Source organism: Manis pentadactyla, chromosome 10 (assembly GCF_030020395.1).
Source record: "Manis pentadactyla isolate mManPen7 chromosome 10, mManPen7.hap1, whole genome shotgun sequence".
In the NCBI taxonomy this organism is placed as follows: domain Eukaryota; kingdom Metazoa; phylum Chordata; class Mammalia; order Pholidota; family Manidae; genus Manis; species Manis pentadactyla.
The window spans coordinates 97442282-97469332 of NC_080028.1; the positions used below are offsets into that span (position 1 = coordinate 97442282).

Consider the following 27051-nt stretch of genomic DNA (forward strand, 5'->3'; position numbering starts at 1 on the left):
ATATAACCCAGTAATTCCAATTCCAGGAATTTACCTGAAGAAAACATAATCTCTGATTCGAAAAGATATATGCACCCCTATGTTTATCACCACACTTTTTGCAATAGCCAAGACATGGAAGCAACATAAGTGTCCATCAGTAGATGAACGGATAAAGAAGAGGTAGTACATATACACAATGGAATATCATCCAACCATGAGAAAGTAAGAAATCCTGTCATTTGGGACAACAACAATGGGCTTAGAGGCATTATGCTAAGTGAAATAAGCTAGATGGAGAAAGACAAATACCATATGATTTCACTTATATGTGGAATCTATAAACAAAACAAAACTAAATAAAACTGAACAGCAATAGATTCATAGACACTGTGAAGTGACTTGTGGTTACCATGGGGATGTGTTGGGGTGGGTGGGTGGGGTGGGTGATGGAGATAAATGGGCACAAAAATCAATCATAATATAAGTTGGTCATGGGGATGGAAGTGCATCATTAATAATAAAGTCAATGCTGTAAATGCTGGTATAGGGGAGAGCCTAGTAAACATAATATTCGTCATGTAAGTGTAGATTAATGATTTAAAAAAAGCAGTTCCTGTGTGGTGACCTCCACTGAGTTCTACACAATGATATAAAGGGCATATAAAAGTGTAGGCAAAGGGTCTGTTTGTGTTTATACAGAGGATCAAAGCCTAATTGGGCTACCCTGAAAATCAACTAAGATACGATATGAAAAAGAACTTCCAACATCTGCACTCTCTGGAAGACTCATGCCAGAAGATGATCATCAAAAAACCCCAACAAAGATCCACGCACTGCTACAGGTGTAGATGCACTCATCCCACCAGTTCCTGGACTTGCCATGGGAATGAAGAAGGAGATATCAAAGCTGGCCTGTGCATACAGTAAAACAACAAATTTGACTGGATCTATACTGTTGGAACTCAACCAAGAATTAGGAGAAGTGCGAATTGTAGCACTCCAAACTCTTACAACTACAGACTATTTACTGTTAAAAGAACATATGGGATGTGAACAGTCCCCAGGAATGGGTTATTTTAATTTGTCTGATTTCTCTCAGACTGTTCAAGTTCAGTTGGACAATATCCACCATATCATAGATAAGTTTTCACAAATGCCTAAGGTGCCTAACTGGTTTTCTTGGTTTCACTGGAGATGAATGGTAATTACAGGTATGCTTTGGTTATGTAACTATACTCCTATTATGTTAATGTGTGTGCACAATTTAAGTAGTAGCTTAAAACCTATACATGCTGAAGTTACTCCACAAGAAGATATGTCAAAGAAATAATCAATCTTCCCATGTTTTCTTCTGCCTGCTACTTCTATAGCTTTTCTTCTTCCTTCCTAATTACAACCCTTAAATAGAATTCGTGCCTCATATCAAATTTACTGAGTATCATAATTCTTCCAAGTGGTAAAGATACCTCAAGACAAATGCTGGGCATAGAAGCCACAGGGCATTAATATGCAAAGAAGTAAAAAGGAGTATGCAAAGAAGTAAAAAGCTAACCTTTTCAAACAATAAGGCTTCTCTCTCACTTACCAACTTTACATTTTCCTGTATGGCTCCGAAAGATGACTGGTTAACCAGAGATGGGTAAGATTCCTCAAGGGAGGAACAACCTAAGACAGGCACAGTCGCAGGGGGGCCATCAGGTGAGAAATTGGGGATCAACAGAGGTGAGGCCTAGAACCTCCCCCCCACCCCGTTCTGAGAGAAATCTTCTGCATACATGGATGTTTTATTGCCCTTGTCTAGCTTGGATTAACACATAGTCTACAGGCACACACCTGATCATCTACATTTGCTCTCTTACAACACTAAACTATGTTTTCTACCTTTATCTTGTATCTACCTACCACTTCAGCATTTTATTAAAAATAATAATAATAGAGAAATGTGGTATCCACATATAAATCAAGTATAAAAATCAAATGCGTATTCATATTTGAACTGACTGTTTATAGTTCATAATGCATGAGCAAAACCAAAACTTTTGACTTTTGTGATGACTGCCCTTGTACTGTTCACCATGTAACTTATTCACTATGTAAGAATTTGTTCTCCATGTAAGAACTTGTTCGTTATGCTTCAGAAGATTGGAGACTGACGAAAATTAGGCTTGGGGTAGATTAATGATTGTGCATTGAACATTGACTCCCCTATACAGAATTTTATTGTTGTTAACAACCATTTGATCAATAAATATGAGAGATGCCCTCACACACAAAAAAAGTACACACTTCCAATTGTAAAATAAATAAGTAACCGGGATATAATGTATAGCATAAGGAACATAGTCAAAATATTGTAACAACTTGGTATGGTGATAGCTGGTACCTAGAATTATCATGTATATAAATGTTGAATCACTGTGTTGTACACCTGAAACTGATGTAATACTGTGTGTCAACTACCCTTCAATAAAAAATAATTATCTACAAAAAAAAAAAAAAGAATATAGTCAATGGTTCTGTAACATCTTTCTATGTTGACAGATAGTAACTGCAGTAGTTGGGGTGAGGATTTAATAAGGTGAGTAACTGCTGAATCACTGTGCTGCATATTTGAAACCAATATAATATTGTATATCAACTATACCTCAATTTAAAAAAAATTTTAAGACCTAATCACAGCCAATGTTTAAAAACATGGAATATGGGAACATTGGTGTTAAATTTAGAGAGCTCAAGAGAAAAGCAAGGAAAACTAAAAGGAAAAAACCCTACACACATAAAATTAGACAGTGCTTAAGCATATTATGATATATGCAAACAATCACACCCACATACAGAATATTTTTAATAGTTTATAGTTTAATAAGGTAAGGTTAAAAGTCAAATAAGGTATAATACCATTCTAATTTTAAATATATATATATGTCCTAAAGGATAATATCACAACATCACATAATTATGAAACCTGTCTTAGGGTGTTGGTACTGTAGAGAGCTATAATTTTCTATTTCTAATCCTAAGGGTGTAACATTTTAGCAATACACAATGATTATTCTTGTAGTAGAAATCTCCCAAAAATGAATAAAAATATGTACAAATAAATGACTGCATAACCACCTGTTTGTCATCTCTGCTACAAGATGTCAAAATATGCTCCAACCAGAGAGCGTGGCAGCTGTGTAGGGACCAGCGGGACGCCCGCCGGGAGCTCAGGCTGCTGCTCTGCCTCTCCTAGTTTTACCAGAGTGTATGTTTCTAGGGGGATCACGAGAAGACGGCAGCATGAGTAGTTCAGAGGAAATCTCCTCCCCAAAACATATATATTTATGAAAATACAATAAATACAACTATTCCTAAAAGAGACACCAGTGGATGCAGTACAACAGCCAGGATACATCTACATCTGCGAGAACTCAGCATCATACGAAGGGGGTAAGATACAAGCCGTGGTCAGGCAGGACCTGAACGCTCCCCCAACCCAAAACCCGGCAGGAAGAAAGGAATCGGAATGGGGAGAGAGTGTAAGCCCAGAACTGCTAAATCATCAGCTCTAGAAACCCGCACCCAGAACTCAGACACAAGGTGCACGGGGTACTGGATATTAGAGAAACAGAAAAGCAAAACCTGTGGGCAGTTCCCTGCAACCAGTGCCCCTGAGAAAAAAGAAAGGCGAGTGCTTTCTGCAAGCCTTAAAGAGACAGGGACCCCATAGCTGGATGAAGTTGTCCTGGCACAATTAGCCAGCATCTGGGAATCCCGGGGAAACTTAGGCACCCTAAACCCTGGGAAGGCAGTGCAGCTCTGAAGTCCCTCACGGCACTAAGCAGTCTGCCAGTCATTCCTCCAACTGTCACAGACCCCTACATACTGGCCCAGTAGCGGGAGAGTGGCAGCATGTGCCGGGGACGGCAGCACCGGAAGGGACTGAGAGCAGATCCATGCACCAATGGCACCAGAGGAGACCAGGAGAGGCTTGTGCGAGCCCACAGCGGCACGACCAAACAGCCTGGGTGCGGCTCATGCACACCGGTGGCAGGGGAGCCAGAGGAGCCCGGTAGAGGCCTGTGTGCACCTGGAGCGGAGCCAGAGGGAGCAGGCATGCTCCCAGCAGCCAACAGGAATCCCAGCCCAAGGCACATCCACCCAGGCCAGACCCAAAGGCCGCTGCTGGTACAGAGCTGCCTGGCAGGGTCACCGCTAGCACAGAGGAGTGCACCTGGTGTGCCTGCCACTCCCCACAGGGCGCCACGCTGCTCTGATGGACACCCGGCCCACAGAAGCTTAGGGGACTAACCCGGTGGCTGCTCCAGGAGTGCGGGTAACCATCACAGGCAGTGGAGAAGGGCAAGGCATCCAGCAAGCAGGAAAGGACATTCTTCTCCCAGCTGAGACACCCGCAACCTGCCTACAGCCACTACTATCACCATGAAAAGGCAAAAAAATTTGGTCCAGTCCAAGATAGTTCAAACAACACCTGAGAAAGGATTTGCAGAGGCAGACCTAACCAGTATCCCTGAAAAAGAATTCAAAATAAAAATCATAAACATGCTGACAGAGCTGCAGAGAAATATGCAAGAGCTAAGGGATGAAGTCCGGAGGGAGATTACAGATGTCCGGAGGGAGTTTACAGAAGTGAAACAAACTCTGGAAGGATTTATAAGCAGAATGGATAAGATGCAAGAGGCCATTGATGGAAAAGAAACTAGAGAACAGGAACGCATAGAAGCTGATGCAGAGAGAGATAAAAGGATCTCCAGGAATGAAACAATATTAAGAGAACTGTGTGACCAATCCAAAAGGAGCAATATCCACATTATAGGGGTAACAGAGGAAGAAGAGAGAAAAAAAAGGACAGAAAGTGTCTTTGAAGAAATAATTGCTGAGAACTTCCCCAAACTGGGGGAGGAAATAGTTGCTCAGACTATGGAGGCACACAGAACTCCTGAGAGACGAGACCCAAAGAGGACAACACCACGACACATAATAATTAAAATGGCAAAGATCAAGGACAAGGACAGAGTATTAAAGGCAGCCAGAGAGAGAAAAAAGGTCACCTACAAAGGAAAACCCATCAGGCTATCATCAAACTTCTCAACAGAAACCTTACAGGCCAGAAGAGAATGGCATGATATATTTAATGCAATGAAACAGAAGGGCCTTGATCCAAGGATACTGTATCCAGCATGATTATCATTTAAATATGAAGGAGGGATTAAACAATTCCCAGACAAGCAAAAGTTGAGGGAATTTGCCTCCCACAAACCACCTCTACAGGGTATCTTAGAGGGACTGCTCTAGATGGGAGCACTCCTAAAAAGAGCACAGAACAAAACACCCAACATATGAAGAATGGAGGAGGAGGAAAAAGAAGGGAAAGAAACAATCATCAGACTGTGTTTATAACAGCACAATCAGCAAGTTAAGTCAGACAGTAAGGTAGTAAACAAGCTAACCTTGAACCTTTGGTAACCACGAATCCAAAGCCTGCAATGGCAATGAGTACATATCTTTCAATAATCACCCTAAATGTAAATGGACTGAATACACCAATCAAAAGACACAGAGTAATGGAACAGATAAAAAAGCAAGACCCATCTATATGCTGCTTACAAGAGACTCACCTCAAACCCAAAGATATGCACAGATTAAAAGTCAAGGGATGGAGAAAGATATTTCATGCAAACAACAGAGAGAAAAAAGCAGGTGTTGCAATACTAGTATCAGACAAAATAGACTTCAAAATAAAGAAAGTAACAAGAGATAAAGAAGGACATTACATAATGATAAAGGGCTCACTCCAACAAGAGGATATAACCATTATAAACATATATGTACCCAATACAGGAGCACCAATATATGTGAAACAAATACTAACAGAACTAAAGGAGGAAATAGAATGCAATGCATTCATTTTGGGAAACTTTAACACACCACTCACTCCAAAGGACAGATCCGCCAGACAGAAAATAATTAAGGACACAGAGGCACTGAACAACACACTAGAACAGATGGAACTTATAGACATCTATAGAACTCTACATTCAAAATCAACAGGATACACATTCTTCTCAGTTGCACATGGAACATTCTCCAGAATAGACCACATATTAGGCCACAAAAAGAACCTCAGTAAATTCCAAAGATTGAAATCCTACCAACCAATTTTTCAGACCACAAAGGTATAAAACTAGAAATAAATTGTACAAAGAAAGCAAAAACGCTCACAAACACATGGAGGCTTAACAACTTGCTCCTAAATAATCAATGGATCAATGACCAAATTAAAATGGAGATCCAGCAATATATGGAAACAAATGACAACAACAACACAAAGCCCCAACTTCTGTGGGACGCAGCAAAGGCAGTTCTAAGAGGAAAGTATATAGCAATCCAGGTATATTTAAAGAAGGAAGAACAATCCCAAATGAATGATCTAATGTCACAATTATCGAAATTGGAAAAAGAAGAACAAATGAGGCCTAAAGCCAGCAGACGGAGGGACATAATAAAGATCAGAGAAGAAATAAACAAAATTGAGAAGAATAAAACAATAGAAAAAAATCAATGAAACCAAGAGCTGGTTCCTTGAGAAAATAAACAAAATAGATAAACCTCTAGCCAGACTTATTAAGAGAAAAAGAGAATCAACACACATCAACAGAATCAGAAACGAGAAAGGAAAAATCACGACAGACCCCACAGAAATACAAAGAATTAATAGAGAATACTATGAAAACCTATATGCTAACAAGCTGGGAAACCTAGGAGAAATGGACAACTTCCTAGAAAAATACAACCTTCCAAAACTGACCCAGAAAGAAACAGAAAATCTAAACAGACCAATTACCAGCAACAAAATTGAATCAGTAATCAAAAACTACCCAAGAAAAAAACCCCCGGGCCAGCTGAATATACCTCAGAATTTTATCAGACATACAGAGAAGACATAACACCCATTCTCCTTAAAGTTTTCCAAAAAATAGAAGAGGAGGGAATACTCCCAAACTCATTCTATGAAGCCAACATCACCCTAATACCAGAACCAGGCAAAGACCTCACCAGAAAAGAAAACTACAGACCAATATCCCTGATGAATGTAGACGCAAAAATACTCAACAAAATTTTAGCAAACCGAATTCAAAAATACATCAAAACCATCGTACACCATGACCAAGTGGGATTCATCCCAGGGATGCAAGGATGGCACAACATCCGAAAGTCCATCAACATCATCCACCACATCAACAAAAAGAAGGACAAAAACCACATGATCATCTCCATAGATGCTGAAAAAGCATTTGACAAAATTCAACATCCATTCATGATAAAAACTCTCAACAAAATGGGTATAGAGGGCAAGTACCTCAACATAATAAAGGCCATATATGATAAACCCACAGACAACATCATACTGAACAGCAAGAGGCTGAAACCTTTTCCTCTGAGATTGGGAACAAGAAAGGGATGCCCACTCTCCCCACTGTTATTCAACGTGGTACTGGAGGTCCTAGCCATGGCAATCAAACAAAACAAAGAAATACAAGGAATCCAGATTGGTAAAGAAGAAGTCAAACTGTCACTATTTGCAGATGACATGATATTGTACATAAAAAACGCTATAAGACTCCACTGCAAAACTACTAGAACTAATATCAGAATTCAGCAAAGTTGCAGGATACAAAATTAACACACAGAAATCTGTAGCTTTCCTATACACTAACAATGAACTAATAGAAAGAGGATTCAGGAAAACAATTCCATTCACAATAGCATCAAAAAGAATAAAATACCTAGGAATAAACCTAACCAAGGAAGTGAAAGACCTATACCCTGAAAACTATAAGACACTCTTAAGAGAAGTTAAAGAGGTCACTAACAAATGGAAACTCATCCCATACTCCTGGCTAGGAAGAATTAATATCGTCAAAATGGCCATCCTACCCAAAGCAATATACAGATTCGATGCAATCCCTATCAAATTACCAACAGCATTCTTCAATTAACTGGTACAAATAGTTCAAAAATTAACATGGAACTGTCAAAGACCCCGAATAGCCAAAGCAATCCTGAGAAGGAAGATTAAAGTGGGGGGAATCTTGCTCCCCAACTTCAAGCTCTACTACAAAGCCACAGTAATCAAGACAATTTGGTACTGGCACAAGAACAGAGCCACAGACCAGTGGAACAGAATACAGACTCCAGACATTAACCCAAACATATATGGTCAATTAATATATGATAAAGGAGCCATGGACATACAATGGGGAAATGACAGTCTCTTCAACAGATGGTGCTGGCAAAACTGGACAGCTACATGTAAGAGAATGAAACTGGATCACTGTCTAACCCCATACACAAAAGTGAACTCCAAATGGATCAAAGACCTGAATGTATGTCATGAAACCATAAAACTCTTAGAAAAAAACATAAGCAAAAATCTCTTGGACATAAACATGAGTGACTTCTTCATGAATATATCTCCCCAGGCAAAGGAAACACAGGCAAAAATGAACAAGTGGGACTATATCAAGCTAAAAAACTTCTGTACAGCAAAAGACACCATCAATAGAACAAAAAGGTATCCTACAGTATGGGAGAACATATTCACAAATGACAGATTCGATAAAGGATTGACATCCAAAATATATAAAGAGCTCACACGCCTCAACAAACAAAAAGCAAATAACCCAATTAAAAAAGGGGCAGAGGAGCTAAATAGACAGTCCTCTAAAGAAGAAATCCAGATGGCCAACAGGCACATGAAAAGATGCTCCACATTGCTAATCATCAGAGAAATGCAAATTAAAACCACAGTGAGATATCACCTCACACCAGTAAGGATCGCCATCATCGAAAAGACAAACAACAATAAATGTTGGTGAGGTAGTGGAGAAAGGGGAACCCTTCTACACTGCTGGTGGGAATGTAAATTAGTTCAACCATTGTGGAAAGCAGTATGGAGGTTCTTCAGAATGCTCAAAATAGAAATACCATTTGACCCAGGAATTCCACTTCTAAGAATTTACCCTAAGAATGCAGCACTCCAGTTTGAAAAAGACAGATGCACCCCTATGTTTATCGCTGCACTATTTACAATAGCCAAGAAATGGAAGCAACCTAAGTGTCCATCAGTAGATGAATGGATAAATAAGATGTGGTACATATACACAATGGAATATTACGCAGCCATAAGAAAAAAACAGATCCTACCGTTCACAACAACATGGATGGAGCTAGAGGGTATTATGCTCAGTGAAATAAGCCAGGCAGAGAAGGAGAAGTACCAAATGATTTCACTTATATGTGGAGTTTAAGAACAAAGGAAAACTGAAGGAACAAAACAGCAGCAGAATCACAGAACCCAAGAATGGACTAATAGTTACCAAAGGGAAAGGGACTGGGGAGGATGGGAGGCAAGGGAGGGATAAGGGCGGGGAAAAAGAAAGAGGGCATTACGATTAGCATGTATAGAGCGTGGGGGGCACGGGGAGGGCTGTGCAACACAGAGAAGACAAGTAGTGATTTTACAGCATCTTACTACGCAGATGGACAGTTACTGTGAAGGGGTATGTGGAGGGGACTTGGTGAAGGGGGGAACCTAGTAAACATAATGTTCTTCATGTAATTGTAGATTAATGATACCAAAATAAAAAATAAAAAAAATCCTAAGTGGAGCTATAGTAAGTTGGGGACTGCCTGTGTTAAGTGTTTATGCCATTCACTTGCCAGTGTATTTGTTAATTTCAAAATAACTGAAGTATTTTTAAACTATAAAAAAAATGTTTAGGAGGGAGGGGCGGAAGATGGCGGCGTGAGTAGAGCAGCGGAAATCTCCTCCCAAAACAACATATATCTATGAAAATATAACAAAGACAACCCTTCCTAGAATAAAGACCAGAGGACACAGGACAATATCCAGACCACATCCACACCTGAGAGAACCCAGCGCCTCACGAAGGGGGTAAGATACAAGCCCCGGCCCCGCGGGAGCCGAGCGCCCCTCCCCCCAGCTCCCGGTGGGAGAAGAGCAGGCAGAGCGGGAGGGAGACGGAGCCCAGGGCTGCCGAACACCCAGCCCCAGCCATCCGGGCCAGAGTGCAGGGCCCTCGATACTGGGAAAACAGGGCAGCAAGAACAGTGAGCAGGCACTGGAGGCTGGGCGACAGAGGACATAAGAAAAGCGTGCTACCATTTTTTTTTTTTTTGCTTTTTTGCTGCTTTGTTTTGGCGAGCGCTTTTTGGAAGTCTTAAAGGGACAGGGACCCCAATACTAGGGAAACAGGGCAGAAAGACCAGTGAGCAGAGGCCTGAGGCTGGCACCGGAGAATAAAGAAAAACGAACGACCACCTATTTTTTTTTTTTTAATTAAAAAAATTTTTTTTTTTTTTTTAATTAAAAAAATTTTTTTTTCTTGTTTTTTTTTGTGGTCGTTGTTTTGTTTTGGCGGGTGCTTTTTGGAAGTCTTAAAGGGGCAGGGCGGGTCACTTAATCCAGAGGTAGGGAATCCGGGATCTCTGGGCACCCTAACCCCTGGGCTGCAGGGAGCAGGGAGGCCCCTTACGGAGATAAATAGCCTCCCAGCAGCTCCTGCTCCAACGCAACTCCACCATTTTGGAGTAGCTGCCCGAGCCAGGCCACGCCCACAGCAACAGCGGATATTAACTCCATAGCAGCCGGGCAGGAAGCAGAAACACTGTCTGCGTGCAGTTGCACAGCACAAGCCACTAGAGGCCGCTGTTCTCCCAGGAGAGGAGGGCCACAAACCAACAAGAAAGGAAGTCCTTCCAGCCGTCACTCGTCCCAGTTCTGCAGACTATTCCTATCACCATGAAAAGGCAAAGCTACAGGCAGACAAAGATCACAGAGACAACACCAGAGAAGGAGACAGACCTAACCAGTCTTCCTGAAAAAGAATTCAAAATAAGAATCATAAACATGCTGACAGAGATGCAGAGAAATACGCAAGAAAAATGGGATGAAGTCCGGAAAGAGATCACAGATGCCAGAAAGGAGATCGCAGAAATGAAACAAACTCTGGAAGGGTTTATAAGCAGAATGGATAGAATGCAAGAGGCCATTGATGGAATTGAAATCAGAGAACAGGAACGCATAGAAGCTGACATAGAGAGAGACAAAAGGATCTCCAGGAATGAAACAATATTAAGAGAACTGTGTGACCAATCTAAAAGGAGCAATATCCGTATTATAGGGGTCCCAGAAGAAGAGAGAGGAAAAGAGATGGAAAGTATCTTAGAAGAAATTACTGCTGAAAACTTCCCCACACTGGGGGAGGAAGTAATCAAACAGACCACGGAAATACACAGAACCCCCAACAGAAAGGATCCAAGAAGGGCAACACCAAGACACATAATAATTAAAATGGCAAAGATCAAGGACAAGGAAAGAGTGTTAAAGGCAGCTAGAGAGAAAAAGGTCACCTATAAAGGGAAACCCATCAGGCTAACGTCAGATTTCTCAACAGAAACCCTACAGGCCAGAAGAGAATGGCATGATATATTTAATACAATGAAACAGAAGGGCCTTGAACCAAGGATACTGTATCCAGCACGACTATCATTCAAATATGACGGTGGGATTAAACAATTCCCAGACAAACAAAAGCTGAGGGAATTTGCTTTCCACAAACCACCTCTACAGAACATCTTACAGGGACTGCTCTAGATGGGAGCACTCCTAGAAGGAGCACAGCACAAAACACCCAACATATGAAGAATCGAGGAGGAGGAACAAGAAGGGAGAGAAGAAAAGAATCTCCAGACAGTGTATATAACAGCTCAATAAGCGAGCAAAGTTAGGCAGTAAGATACTAAAGAGGCTAACCTTGAACCTTTGGTAACCACGAATTTAAAGCCTGCAATGGCAATAAGTACATATCTTTCAATAGTCACCCTAAATGTTAATGGGTTGAATGCACCAATCAAAAGACACAGAGTAACAGAATGGATAAAAAAGCAAGACCCATCTATATGCTGCTTACAAGAAACTCACCTCAAACCCAAAGACATGTACAGACTAAAAGTCAAGGGATGGAAAAACATATTTCAAGCAAACAACAGTGAGAAGAAAGCAGGGGTTGCAGTACTAATATCAGACAAAATAGACTTCAAAACAAAGAAAGTAACAAGAGATAAAGAAGGACACTACATAATGATAAAGGGCTCAGTCAAACAAGAGGATATAACAATTCTAAATATATATGCACCCAACACAGGAGGACCAGCATATGTGAAACAAATACTAACAGAACTAAAGGGGGATATAGACTGCAATGCATTCATTCTAGGAGACTTCAACACACCACTCACCCCAAAGGATAGATCCACTGGGCAGAAAATAAGTAAGGACACGGAAGCACTGAACAACACAGTAGAGCAGATGGACCTAATAGACATCTATAGAACTCTACATCCAAAAGCAGCGGGATATACATTCTTCTCAAGTGCACATGGAACATTCTCCAGAATAGACCACATACTAGGGCACAAAAAGAGCCTCAGAAAATTCCAAAAGATTGAAATCCTACCAACCAACTTTTCAGACCACAAAGGCATAAAACTAGAAATAAACTGTACAAAGAAAGCAAAGAGGCTCACAAACACATGGAGGCTTAACAACACGCTCCTAAATAATCAATGGATCAATGACCAAATCAAAATGGAGATCCAGCAATATATGGAAACAAATGACAACAACAACACTAAGCCCCAACTTCTGTGGGACACAGCAAAAGCAGTCTTAAGAGGAAAGTATATAGCAATCCAAGCATATTTAACAAAGGAAGAGCAATCCCAAATGAACGGTCTAATGTCACAATTATCGAAATTGGAAAAAGAAGAACAGATGAGGCCTAAGGTCAGTGAAGGAGGGACATAATAAAGATCAGAGAAGAAATAAATAAAATTGAGAAGAATAAAACAATAGCAAAAATCAATGAAACCAAGAGCTGGTTCTTCGAAAAAATTAACAAAATAGATAAGCCTCTAGCCAGACTTATTAAGAAGAAAAGAGAGTCAACACAAATCAACAGTATCAGAAACGAGAAAGGAAAAATCACGACGGACCCCACGGAAATGCAAAGAATTATTGGAGAATACTATGAAAACCTATATGCTAACAAGCTGGGAAACCTAGGAGAAATGGACAACTTCCTAGAAAAATATAAACTTCCAAGATTGACCCAGGAAGAAACAGAAAATCTAAACAGACCAATTACCAGCAACGAAATTGAAGAGGTAATCAAAAAACTACCAAAGAACAAAACCCCCGGGCCAGATGGATTTACCTCGGAATTTTATCAGACATACAGGGAAGACATAATACCCATTCTCTTTAAAGTTTTCCAAAAAATAGAGGAGGAGGGGATACTCCCAAACTCATTCTATGAAGCTAACATCACCCTAAAACCAAAACCAGGCAAAGACCCCAACAAAAAAGAAAACTACAGACCAATATCCCTGATGAACGTAGATGCAAAAATACTCAACAAAATATTAGCAAACTGAATTCAAAAATACATCAAAAGGATCATACACCATGACCAAGTGGGATTCATCCCAGGGATGCAAGGATGGTACAACATTCGAAAGTCCATCAACATCATCCACCACATCAACAAAAAGAAAGACAAAAACCACATGATCATCTCCATAGATGCTGAAAAAGCATTTGACAAAGTTCAACATCCATTCATGTTAAAAACTCTCAGCAAAATGGGAATAGAGGGCAAGTACCTCAACATAATAAAGGCCATCTATGATAAACCCACAGCCAACATTATATTGAACAGCGAGAAGCTGAAAGCATTTCCTCTGAGATCGGGAACTAGACAGGGATGCCCACTCTCTCCACTGTTATTTAACATAGTACTGGAGGTCCTAGCCACGGCAATCAGACAAAATAAAGAAATACAAGGAATCCAGATTGGTAAAGAAGAAGTTAAACTGCACTATTTGCAGATGACATGATACTGTACATAAAAAACCCTAAAGACTCCACCCCAAAACTACTAGAACTGATATCGGAATACAGCAAAGTTGCAGGATACAAAATCAACACACAGAAATCTGTGGCTTTCCTATATACTAACAATGAACCAACAGAAAGAGAAATCAGGAAAACAACTCCATTCACAATTGCATCAAAAAAAATAAAATACCTAGGAATAAACCTAACCAAAGAAGTGAAAGACTTATACTCTGAAAACTACAAGTCACTCTTAAGAGAAATTAAAGGGGACACTAACAGATGGAAACTCATCCCATGCTCGTGGCTAGGAAGAATTAATATCGTCAAAATGGCCATCCTGCCCAAAGCAATATACAGATTTGATGCAATCCCTATGAAACTACCAGCAACATTCTTCAATGAACTGGAACAAATAATTCAAAAATTCATATGGAAACACCAAAGACCCCGAATAGCCAAAGCAATCCTGAGAAAGAAGAATAAAGTAGGGGGGATCTCACTCCCCAACTTCAAGCTCTACTATAAAGCCATAGTAATCAAGACAATTTGGTACTGGCACAAGAGCAGAGCCACAGACCAATGGAACAGACTAGAGAATCCAGACATTAACCCAGACATATATGGTCAATTAATATTTGATAAAGGAGCCATGGACATACAATGGCGAAATGACAGTCTCTTCAACAGGTGGTGCTGGCAAAACTGGACAGCTACATGTAGGAGAATGAAACTGGACCATTGTCTAACCCCATATACAAAAGTAAACTCAAAATGGATCAAAGACCTGAATGTAAGTCATGAAACCATTAAACTCTTGGAAGAAAACATAGGCAAAAACCTCTTAGACATAAACATGAGTGACCTCTTCTTGAACATATCTCCCCGGGCAAGGAAAACAACAGCAAAAATGAGTAAGTGGGACTATATTAAGCTGAAAAGCTTCTGTACAGCAAAAGACACCATCAATAGAACAAGAAGGATCCCTACATTATGGGAGAATATATTTGAAAATGACACATCCGATAAAGGCTTGACGTCCAGAATATATAAGGAGCTCTCACGCCTCAACAAACAAAAAACAAATAACCCAATTAAAAAATGGGCAGAGGAACTGAACAGACAGTTCTCCAAAAAAGAAATACAGATGGCCAACAGACACATGAAAAGATGCTCCACATCGCTAATTATCAGAGAAATGCAAATTAAAACTACAATGAGGTATCACCTCACACCAGTAAGGATGGCTGCCATCCAAAAGACAAACAACAACAAATGTTGGCGAGGCTGTGGAGAAAGGGGAACCCTCCTACACTGCTGGTGGGAATGTAAGTTAGTTCAACCATTGTGGAAAGCAGTATGGAGGTACATCAAAATGCTCAAAACAGACTTACCATTTGACCCAGGAATTCCACTCATAGGAATTTACCCTAAGAACGCAGCAATCAAGTTTGAGAAAGACAGATGCACCCCTATGTTTATTGCAGCACTATTTACAATAGCCAAGAATTGGAAGCAACCTAAATGTCCATCAATAGATGAATGGATAAAGAAGATGTGGTACATATACACAATGGAATACTACTCAGCTATAAGAAAAGGGCAAATCCAATCATTTGCAGCAACATGGATGGAGCTGGAGGGTATTATGCTCAGTGAAACAAGCCAAGCGGAGAAAGAGAAATACCAAATGATTTCACTTATCTGTGGAATATAAGAACAAAGGAAAAACTGAAGGAACAAAACAGCAGCAGAATCACAGAACTCAAGAATGGACTAACAGGTACCAAAGGGAAAGGGACTGGGGAGGATGGGTGGGTAGGGAGGGATAAGGGGGGGAGAAGTAGGGGGGTATTAAGATTAACATGCATGGGGGGGGTAGGAGAAAAGGGAGGGCTGTACAACACAGAGAAGGCAAGTAGTGATTCTACAACATTTTGCTATGCTGATGGACAATGACTGTAAAGGGGTTTATAGGGGAGACCTGGTATAGGGGAGAGCCTAGTAAACATAATATTCGTCATGTAAGTGTAGATTAGTGATAGCAAAAAAAAAAAAAAAGGGCAGTTACTGTGTGGTAACCTCCAACGAGTTCTACACAAGGGTATAAAGGGCATATAAAAGTGTAGGCAAAGGGTATGTTTGTGTTTATACAGAGGATCAAAGCCTAATTGGGCTACCCCGAAAATGAACTAAGATACGATATGAAAAAGAACTTCCAACATCTGCACTCTCTGGAAGACTCATGCCAGAAGATGATCATCAAAAAACCACAACAAAGATCCACGCACTGCTACAGCTGTAGATGCACTCATCCCACCAGTTCCTGGACTTGCCATGGGAATGAGGAAGGAGATATCTAAGCTGGCCTGTGGATACAGTAAAACAACAAAATTGGACTGGATCTATACTGTTGGAACTCATCCAAGAATTTGGAGAAGTGCAAATTGTAGCACTCCAAAGTCTTACAACTACAAACTATTTACTGTTAAAAGAACATATGGCATGTGAACAGTCCCCAGGAATGGGTTGTTTTAATTTGTCTGATTTCTCTCAGACTGTTCAAGTTCAGTTGGACAATATCCACCATATCATAGATAAGTTTTCACAAATGCCTAAGGTGCCTAACTGGTTTTCTTGGTTTCACTGCAGATGGCTGGTAATTACAGATATGCTTTGGTTATGTAACTATACTCCTATTATGTTAATGTGTGTGTGCAATTTAAGTAGTAGCTTAAAACCTATACATGCTGAAGTTACTCTACAAGAAGATATATCAAAGAAATAATCAATCTTCCCATGTTTTCTTCCGCCTGCTACTTCTATAGCTTTTCTTCTTCCTTCCTAATTACAACCCTTAAATAGAATTCGTGCCTCATATCAAATTTACCGAGTATCATAATTCTTCCAAGTGGTAAAGATACCTCAAGACAAATGCTGGGCATAGAAGCCACAGGGCATAAATATGCAAAGAAGTAAAAAGCTAACTTTTTCAAACAATAAGGCTTCCCTCTCACTTACCAACTTTACATCTCCCTGTATGGCCCCGGAAGATGACTGGTTAGCCAGAGACGGGTAAGATTCCTCAAGGGAGGAACAACCTAAGACAGGCACAGTCGCAGGGGGGCCATCAGGTGAGAAATTGGGGATCAACAGAGGTGAGGCTTAGAACCTCACCCCCCCGTTCTGAGAGAAATCTTCTGCATACGTGGATGTTTTATTGCCCTGGTCTAGCTTGGATTAACACATAGTCTACAGGCACACACCTGATCATCTACATGTGCTCTCTTACAACACTAAACTATGTTTTCTACCTTTATCTTGTATCTACCTACCACTTCAGCATTTTATTAAAAATAATAATAATAAAGAGAGAAATGTGGTATCCACATATAAATCAAGTATAAAAATCAAATGAGTATTCATATTTGAACTGACTGTTTAGAGTTCATAATGCATGAGCAAAACCGAAAGTTTCTGTGATGACTGCCCTTGTACTGTTCACTATGTAACTTATTCATTATGTAAGAATTTGTTCTACATGTAAAAACTTGTTTGTTATGCCTCAGAAGATTGGAGACTGACAAAAATTAGGCTTGGGGTGGATTAATGATTGTGCATTGAGCATTGACTCCCCTATACAGAATTTTATTGTCGTTAACAACCATTTGATCAATAAATATGAGAGATGCCCTCACAAAAAAAAAAAAAAAAAAAGGACAGACTTCCAATGGTAAAATAAATTAGTAACCGGGATGTAATGTATAGCATAAGGAATATAGTCAAGATATTGTAACAGCTTGGTAGGGTGATAGCTGGAACCTAGAATTATGTATATAAATGTTCTACCACTGTGTTGTACACTTGAAACTCATGTAATGTAATACTGTGTGTCAACTACCCTTCAATAAAAAATAATTATTTAAAAAAAAAATGTTTAAACATAACGGATAAACTAAACTCCTCTTTGATTATTTCTCACACCCTCATTTCTCCCCTAAGTTTACCACTGTTGGCAGTTTCACTGAGGAGCCCTTTTAAATGTACATATAGGTACAACTGCATACATCATAGACAGTTATGTGTGTGTATAATGTATTATTCTGTAGAAATGTAATGCTTTCAATACTATGTATTACACTTCAAGTATGGCAAAATGGGGGTGCTATAATAACTGTCACAGGAGTAAAATAAAGATTACATGATATGAAAAAAAAAATGCTCCAACCAGCCCAGACCAGGGTGGGTTCCCTCTCCAGGGGCCCTGTACCTTTCAGGGCAGAACTCCTCAGGTTCTGGCCAGAGCTCTGGGTCTTGATGAAGAACAAAGATGGGCACCATCACCACTGTCCCCTTGGGAATGAGCACCCCTTTGATCTCCACATCTTTCTTACAGAGTCGCTCAAGTCTACCAGCAACTGGGAATAATCTGAGAGATTCATTCACCACCATGTCTAGGTACTCCATCTGCACCAGGGCATCGTAGGAAGGGAGCGTCTGGGAAGAAACAGATTTAGAGAAAGTGAGATTTGGGATCAACTCCCAACTCAGTCTAGGCAGTACTGCTGGAGCACAGGAACTCCAAGGGATAATTTATTTTGGTAAAGGACCTTCCCACTTATACACATTTTAGTATCTATCATGTCCTTTGACTGCTTAGTAGCCCATTATATGTGTGGAGAAGATAGGACAATGGGAGGCCACTGGGACAATCCCTAAACAGGCCCTGAAACCCCTCACATTACCACGTAGTGGTTTTTATCATTTGGACAAAGTGGCTCAAGACCATGACCCTCACTGCTAAGTGAAATACGCCAATGTCACTGTTTCCTTTTACAAGAGAGCTTGTGCATCTGTACCAAGGAGAGAGACCATGTAAAGGAGCAACTCCCCTATTCAATGTAAAGTTTATAGTGGAATCCTACTTACAAGCTGACTCTCTGATAATATATAATTTGGGGAGAAGCTCTATATTATATAAACCTCTATAAATAACTTAGGGAGAAACTAGTTCCTTTCCATACCTAATATGACAAATAAAGGGTATGAACGGATGCTACCAGCCACACAATTTTAGCTCTAAAGAGTGATATAAAGAGGATCACAACCCCACCCAAAGCCACTTCCTCTGTTGCTGAAATAGTCTCCCACTTGTCACTTCTGGGTTTGACCATAAGTTTTGAAGATCTCAGACAAGCCACTTGATCCCCAGAGGCAAGGTCTCCTCACACCACAAAGAATTCCAGTTCAGGCAGAGAGATCTGAAAACAGCATGACCAATATGTGGCTATCACTTGGTTTTATATTTAATGGGCGACATTGCAGGGGTTAAGTGTTTGGTTTGGGAGCCAGACATCCACCCATAACTTTGCTTCTTTACCAGTAGTGATAGGAGAGTGCATGAAAGATATTTCACCTTTCTGAAACTCACTTTTTTGGTATGATACTTGAAGATAATGGGAGTTGACCATCACAGGGTTTGGTGGCAGAGACATTCACTGCTCACCAAATATCCATTTGTTCCATATATTTCCAAGTGAACCTGAAGTTAGGGAACACCAGCTTGCAAATGGGCTGTGAACTGAGAGGATGTATGCTAGTTTTGACATAAAAATATTTGAAAAGCCAATGAGCAACACTCTAGGTCTTTATTCTCCAGCCAGAATGAAGGGTTCACATTCCAGAGTGATGTTCTAAGAAAGCAGAGTCTCTTAGCGTGAATCCCTGAGTAACTATGTGGAGAAGAGACTCACTCATCCATCCTCCACCTACAATTCATGTTGGACATAGAAATACAGCTTAGACACAAACCTTTCCTGTGTAAAACCACTGAGATTTGATGGCTAGTGTGTTCCTGAGGCATACCTTGGCCTATCCTAATACAAAATTTTAGCAAGACTGAATTCATTTATAAGTATAAAACATTTAAAACAGAAATACATATAAATGTTAGTAAGAAGCAAATGTTAGCTATTAGTGTTGTTGTAGACATTGTAATTGTTATTACAAAAATGGGGAAACACAGTGCTTAAGGTAAGCTTTGTCTCATAGTGACCTTTCCATCTTATTGCATTCAAAAGGATCACAATATGGGCTTTACAACAGAGAAAAAATAATCGCTAATTTAGGTAAGCCCTAAAATGTATCCTTACCTTGTATTTGAAGGACCTCTGACTCAGGAAGTTGATAACATTGTGAAAACCAGTTAGGAGTGAAACTCACATGTTCTATTTCCTGACCTCTTTCATCCATACCAGGCCTCTCCTGGTCTACAAAGCTATGCAGTGTGATAAATTGCTTCCATGGTTCCAATTCTCTACCCTTTCTGTGTCTGTGCCCTTTGCCATCTAATGTGGTGCCATCCCATTCTGACTTTGGGGTTGACCATGTGGCCTGCTTTGAAGCAATGGAATGGCCAAGTGTGATGCAAGCAGAGTTTGAAAAGGCACCAATAGATTGGGATTCTTGCTTTTTCTCTCTGTTATTACCCTGAGAATATACCCAAGCTAGTTTTCTGGAGTAGGAGAGACACATGGGCATGTGTGGCTTGAGTCTTCCTTGGCAGCCTAGCCAAGGCCACATTAGATCAGTCAACAGCCACACAAAGGCAGGTCAAGCAAATATCAGTAGAAATAACTATTACAGACACTTGCTAGACACCACTGAGGTTTTGGGATTTTTATTTAGCACTTTCTTTCTAACAGATGTTGATCTACCAGAACCAGTGCTTTTTTTGCAAAATATTTTATTTTTGTGAATAACATATATTATGTAAGTTCTCCCTTTGTTTTCTCTCCATAGATCCTTCCTAAACACACAGGTGTAAGAACTGATACTTCTGTGTTTTGCAAAAATCCTCCTAGGAAATGCTGAGGAGTCCTTCTTACCAAACCTTCGCCTTCTCCCACCCTCTCTGGGTATCACCCTCTCACCTTATTTGGGAAAGTTGCATCAATCTCTTCCTGCAGCTTCTGCTGGGCATCAGGGTGAGTGGCCAATAAATACATAAGGAAGGAAAGAGCACTGCTAGTGGTCTCATAGCCAGGAAAAATAAAGATAACAGATTGGGCCACAAGCTCCGTATCAGTCAGAGCTAAAAGGAGAGAAAGACACTGAGGTAAAGCAAGTGAGTGTACAACATCACAGGTCAGATGTGGGGAAATCAAAATTGAACTCCCAAATCCTTAGGGGTAGAAATGGAAACACAATTCAGAGTCCAGCTGGCGGTGGTTTGCGCTCTGATGTCTATCTTTCCGAGCCAAAAAAAGGCCAAAGTGGTCTTGATTCAGTTTTTTCCAAGGCTAATACTATTCTTGGCCTTCTGTGCTTGGTTATAACACCCTCTCTGCCAATATGAATGGGTAATTTCATGACCTAGCATTTCTGTCTATTCCAAACATACATGGGTGATCAGCATATCCCCTGAAGAATCCTAAAAGTACTTTAGCTATAAGGATATGGGATAGCATTCTCCTCCAGGAAAAATTTAAATAATTCTAGCTAATGTATAGCTGATTTTGTTGAGAGATTTTACAATATAAGGCTTCATTGTAAGGAAAAGAAAAAGATCTTTCACCTACACATGTTTGCTGGAACTTAAGACAAAAATAGTGGGCTACAGATAAACTCTTGCTACTCAACGAATGGTCCATGGACCAGCAATACTAGTAGCACCTGGGAACTTATTAGAAATGCAGAATCTCAAACCCCATCATAGAACTCTTGAATCAAAATCTGAACATTCTTGGTATGGGTGATTTGTGTGCACACTCTAATTTAGGAAAAATGGATTATTGTACCTTTAAGAGGTATCAAGTAACAGAAGACCAGAGGCACAGATTTTCAATGAATGATCTCAATAATGCACAGAAATTACAGATATGGACAAAAGGTAGAAAAGTGGTATTGACCCTAGTCTAAAAAATGACTTAAAATAGCAGATTTATTCATGTATCATTACATATCATTTATGTATTATTTATTTAATATATCATTAAAAGGGCATTGACCAGCATGAAACAGAGAAAAACAGGATCAAGTGAGCAGAGTTAGCAGTGTTAATTCAATCATGGTTTTAATGTTACCTTCCTTAGCACATGTCCCCACTCTCTGCTCTACTTCACGCTCAGCAAACAACCCTTGTGAAGATAAGTGGGTCTCCCTTCTGATTTTCTCCCGGCACAATCTAAGCATGGTCAGGTTCTAATATATTTGATTGGGTCTATATTAGAACCTTTAGATAGTTAAGCACTGGAATGAACATGGCACCTGCCCCAGCCATGTGCCTCACAACTAAAAACAATACAAAATGCATGTAAGAAAGGTCTCCAGAGTTCTGATTCTCTGATGGTTTCTAGGATGCTGTTGTGGATAATTCCTCTAGAAAATTCTTTCCTCTATGGAGTTAACATGAAACACATGATACTCAAAGTTTAGAGCTCTGCTTTCAGTATGTTAGCCACTAGCCCCATGTGGCTGTTTAAATTTTCATTCAATTGACTGAATTTAAATATAATGCAGTTTCATCTCTTCAGTAGCACTACCCATATATGAAGTGCTCAATAGCTACATGTGTCCAGTAATTACATAGACTATTTACAGATATTGACTATTTACTTCATCACAAAAATTTCTTTTGAATTATGTAGATAGATTGATTGATACAATAGATGAACAGATAGAAGGAAAAAGATATATTTTAGTGCTGTACTGGAGTCATCCTTATTCTCTACAAATGATTGTTAAACTTTCAAGAATTTTATGTGATGGTTCTCAAACCATTGGTAGCTTAAAATCAACCATCATGGGAGTATTTATGTCATAGAAGTAAACTACACATCAAGGCTTTTTTGTTGTTGTTGAGAGACAACATGTTTACAACAATGGTTATAGGTAGATAAAGAAATATGTATGTTTATCAGTCATGTGTAAATATATTTGATGTTCTCAGCTTTGTGCACTAAGAAGATCTAGAAGCCAAGAAATCCTAGTAACAGTGAGCACTCCTACATCCCAGATTTTGGTTTTTAAATACCATTTCTCACTAAAAGGAACCTAGGTTTCTTGGAGAAATGGTAGATTCCAGATTTTGTCAGGGAAAATAGAAGAGAAACCTAGAATGTCTCCCACCAGAAATCCAAGAAGAGCTCAGAAAATGGTATGTGAAAAGGAAACAAGATAGTCTACATAGTATAATGGGAGATACACAGCACTACACATTTCTGAAAACCCATAGAATATACTCCAAGAGTGAACCCTAATGTAAAGTGTGGACTTTGGGTGATAATAATGTGCTATTGCAGGTTCACTGAGTGTGACAAAGGTCCACTCCTGGGAGGGGTTTGACAGTGAGGGGGTCTGTGTGGGAAGGGGGTAGGGAGTGTGCTGGAAACAGCTGTGCTTTCTGCTCAATTTTGCTGTGAAACTACAACAGTATAGTTTTTACTGTTGCTATAAAAAAGAATTTATTGTAAATAAAATAATTTTTAAAAGGAGAAGAAAAAAATTACATGAAAGCCCACTTGGAAGGGTCTCCAGTGGACAGACCTTGTGGGAATTTGAGGATCAAAATGAAGAATAATGTAAGACAATGAATTATTAATTTATGAGATCTTTGTGATAAAAATAAATGGTAAGTAAACGTGGGAGAATGGAAAGCTCTCCCTGACAATGGAACATCAACTCAGAGATGTAGTAGAAATGATGGAATTTGAAAGTTCATTTTGCAGCCATCACAGTAATTCATAGTTTCAGTCAAAAAACCATCCTTGGGTGATAAAACTAGACAGTGAAAGTTTGAAGAGGAACACAATATTTACACAGGTTCACAGTCATCCACCACGATTACTTTTAATTAAAAAAGGAAAAATAAAACTTTATAGGAGATTAAGCTAGTGAACACAACTTTAACCAAGTGCTGCAAGTCATGCCTATTATTAGTATTAAATATTGTGTCTCTGACCCATTCTCCTATTTCCTTCCCCTACCTCCACCTGCTTGCAAAGTGTTCACACTCTCCTGCTGTAAATTCCAGAGGCCACCAACCAGGAGCTCCTGGATGTGATGAAGCCTTGATGCAAGTCTCCAGGCAGAGGTTCTGATTCAGTGTGTCTGGGTGAGGCCTGAGAACTCACATTGAAGAGAGGCACCATCGAGGTCCTGATGTAGGTGATCCACAGACCAGAGATGGACCTCTCAGCACAAAATAGTTTATGATTGCCTCCAAGCCTTCTACAAAGTTTTGCCTGCATGCTTCTAGAACGTGCTTCTTGCTACATGTTAAATTTAACAATGTCTTTCTGCAACGTGGCATAAATTCTCATCTGCCTGAAAAACTTCCTGCTTGTCTTCAGAACCACCCCTGCCTTTGAGCCCCCCTATAGCAGGCCCTCTGAAGCCCTCCTTGGTTACCTTTATGGCCGTCCATTTCTTTGGAATTCTGGGAGTTACTCATCGGCTGCAGAAGATCCACTCGGTGCTAGAAACAGACAGAGAAATTTCAGTAACAGAAAGTCACTTGTGAAGTCAGAAATATGCCAGTACTTTACCCCTTTCCTGAAAATAGAGTCTTGACTGAGGTCATCAGTGAACAAAAATATACAGCTAAAAATCTTGGAGATCAGGATGTTTCCCTGAGAGGAATCCAGCCATCCGGTCCAACTGCTTTTCAGTTATTGCCTTCTCTGATTCTTGGTCTCTCTGGCTTTTGAACACAGCTTCCTGCTCATCAAGGTGCCTGCACCTCTCTCATCCTGTATGATAGTCAGGAGGAAGTCCTGACTTCAATCCTTTTTATTTTCTCCAGCCTTACTTTGTAATGAAGAGCCACACAGATTAACTTGTGACCTTTGCAGAGTTCACCAGCAGCTTTCATGTGAGCATCATGCAGTGTCCCACCCTTCCACACGTCTCTGCAACCTCCATTGCCACCCTGGGTACCCAGCCCTGTCTCCTGGACTGCAGACAACCTTGTACTGGTGTCCAGGCCTCATAAAGGCAAAGCTGTGTTAGCCGGCCTGGAGCCTCCATGTCCAAAGAAGACTCCTGGCCATGTCCAGATCACAATGGGGTCAAGTTTAACATACTATACTCCATTAGGTAGCCTGATGGGGCTTCCATTAGAAAATGTGTAAAATAAGAGGCTTGAAATTGAAGTGATTCTTTGCCAATCTAAGATTTGGGAAAATTATGAGAAAAGTAAAATGATCTTTAAATGTTAATTTTTATCCTTTGACAATTTATTGAAGGAAGGTGCTAAAGTTTTCATCTCTATGCTATTCATGTAGTGGCATACTGTCATGCCTCCATTAAATTTAAACACTGTCTCTCTGACTCATTTTCTTACATGCTTCCCGAAATCTAGCCTCTACATTCCCACCAAAATGTTAGAACTCTCCTAATCTTAACACAGAGTTTTCTACCTGCCTAAGATTATGCAAAATGTACACACACTGAAAATATACAGTTGAACACATTTTCAAAAAGTGCACACCCCCTTGTAACTGCCACAAGATTTTACCTTTTGTGTATCTTTGAGGTGACTTTCTTTAATTCTTTTTACAGATTTTGTGAAAAAACTAGTGGTACTTTTTGGAAATACAGAGATACTGAATACTTCCCTAATCTGGGGAAGGAAATACACACGCAGGTCATGGAAGCATAGAGAGCCCATAAGAAAAGGAAACCCATGAAAACAACCCCAAGACATATAATGACAAAAATGACAAAGATTAAAGATAATGAGAAAGTATTGAAAGCATCCAGAAAGAGAAAAAAGATTACTTTTGAGGGAAACTCCATCAGGCTATAAGCAGACTTCTCAGCAAAAGCTTCACAGAGCAGAAGGGAGTGGCATGAAATATTTAATGTATTGGAACAGGACTTTCAACCAAGCATTCTCTACCCAGCAAGATTACTATTCATATTTGAAGCAGAGAAAACAATTCCCAGATAAACAAAGGCTTAAGGAATTTATAACCACTAAACTAGCATTACAGAATATGTTAAAGGGGCTGCTGTAGATGGAAATATTCCTAGGGGTAAATAGTTTATAAACCCACATAAAGGTTATAGAACAATTGCTTAACAAGTGAGTATGAAATTAAAACAAAACTAAAGCAGTAAAACCAACTATACACTAAACCAGTCAAGAAATACACAAAAAGTGCAGATTATTACATCTAATACATAAAGAAGAAAAAAGTAGTACTCATAGATTGTGTTTCAATAGAGTAATCATCAACTTAATACAGACTGTTACATAGTCAGAAGCTATCCTTGAACCTTAGGGTAACCACAAACCTAAAGCCTATAATAGATACACAAAGAATTAAAAAAGAGAAATCCAATCACAACACTAAATAAAACCATCAAATAACAAGAGAAGAGTAAGAGAGGAAGAAAAGAACAGAGAGGAACTACAAAAACAAACAGAAAACAATTAATAAAATGTCAGTAAGTACATACTTATCAATAATTACCTTAACTGTAAATAGACTGAATGCACCAATCAAAAGACACAGAGTGGCAGGATGGATAAGGAAACAAGACCCATCTATATGCTGCCTACAAGACACTCATTTCAGACCCAAAGAAATACACAGACTCAAAGTGAAGGGATGGAAAAAGATAGATCATGCAAATAGTAGGGATAAAAAAGCAGGACAGCAGTACTTATATCAGGCAAAATAGATTTCAAAACAACAAAAGTAAGAAGAGACAAAAAAGGACATTGCTAGTGATAAAGGGGTCAGTCCAACAAGAGGATATAACCATTGTAAATATTTATGCACCCAATATAGGAGCAGCTAAACATGTAAAACAAGTACTTACAGAATTAAAGGGAGAAATAGATTGCAACACCTTCATTTTAGGAGAATTTAACAAACCACTCACATCAATAACAGATCAACCAGACAGAAAATAAATAAGGAAAGAGGCACTGAATAATACATTACATCAGATGGACTTAACAGATATCTACAGGACATTCCACCCAAAAGCAGCAGGATATATACTTTTCTCAAGTGTCCTTGAAACATTCTCCATAATAGATAACATACTAGGCCACAAGAAGAGCCTCAAAA

General features: G+C 39.7%; 1 pseudogene; it reads right to left on the reverse strand.

Annotated features, from left to right (window-relative positions):
• LOC118918327 (cytochrome P450 3A12-like) overlaps nt 1-27051 on the reverse strand; it is a 57450-nt pseudogene that overhangs the window by 8650 nt on the left and 21749 nt on the right.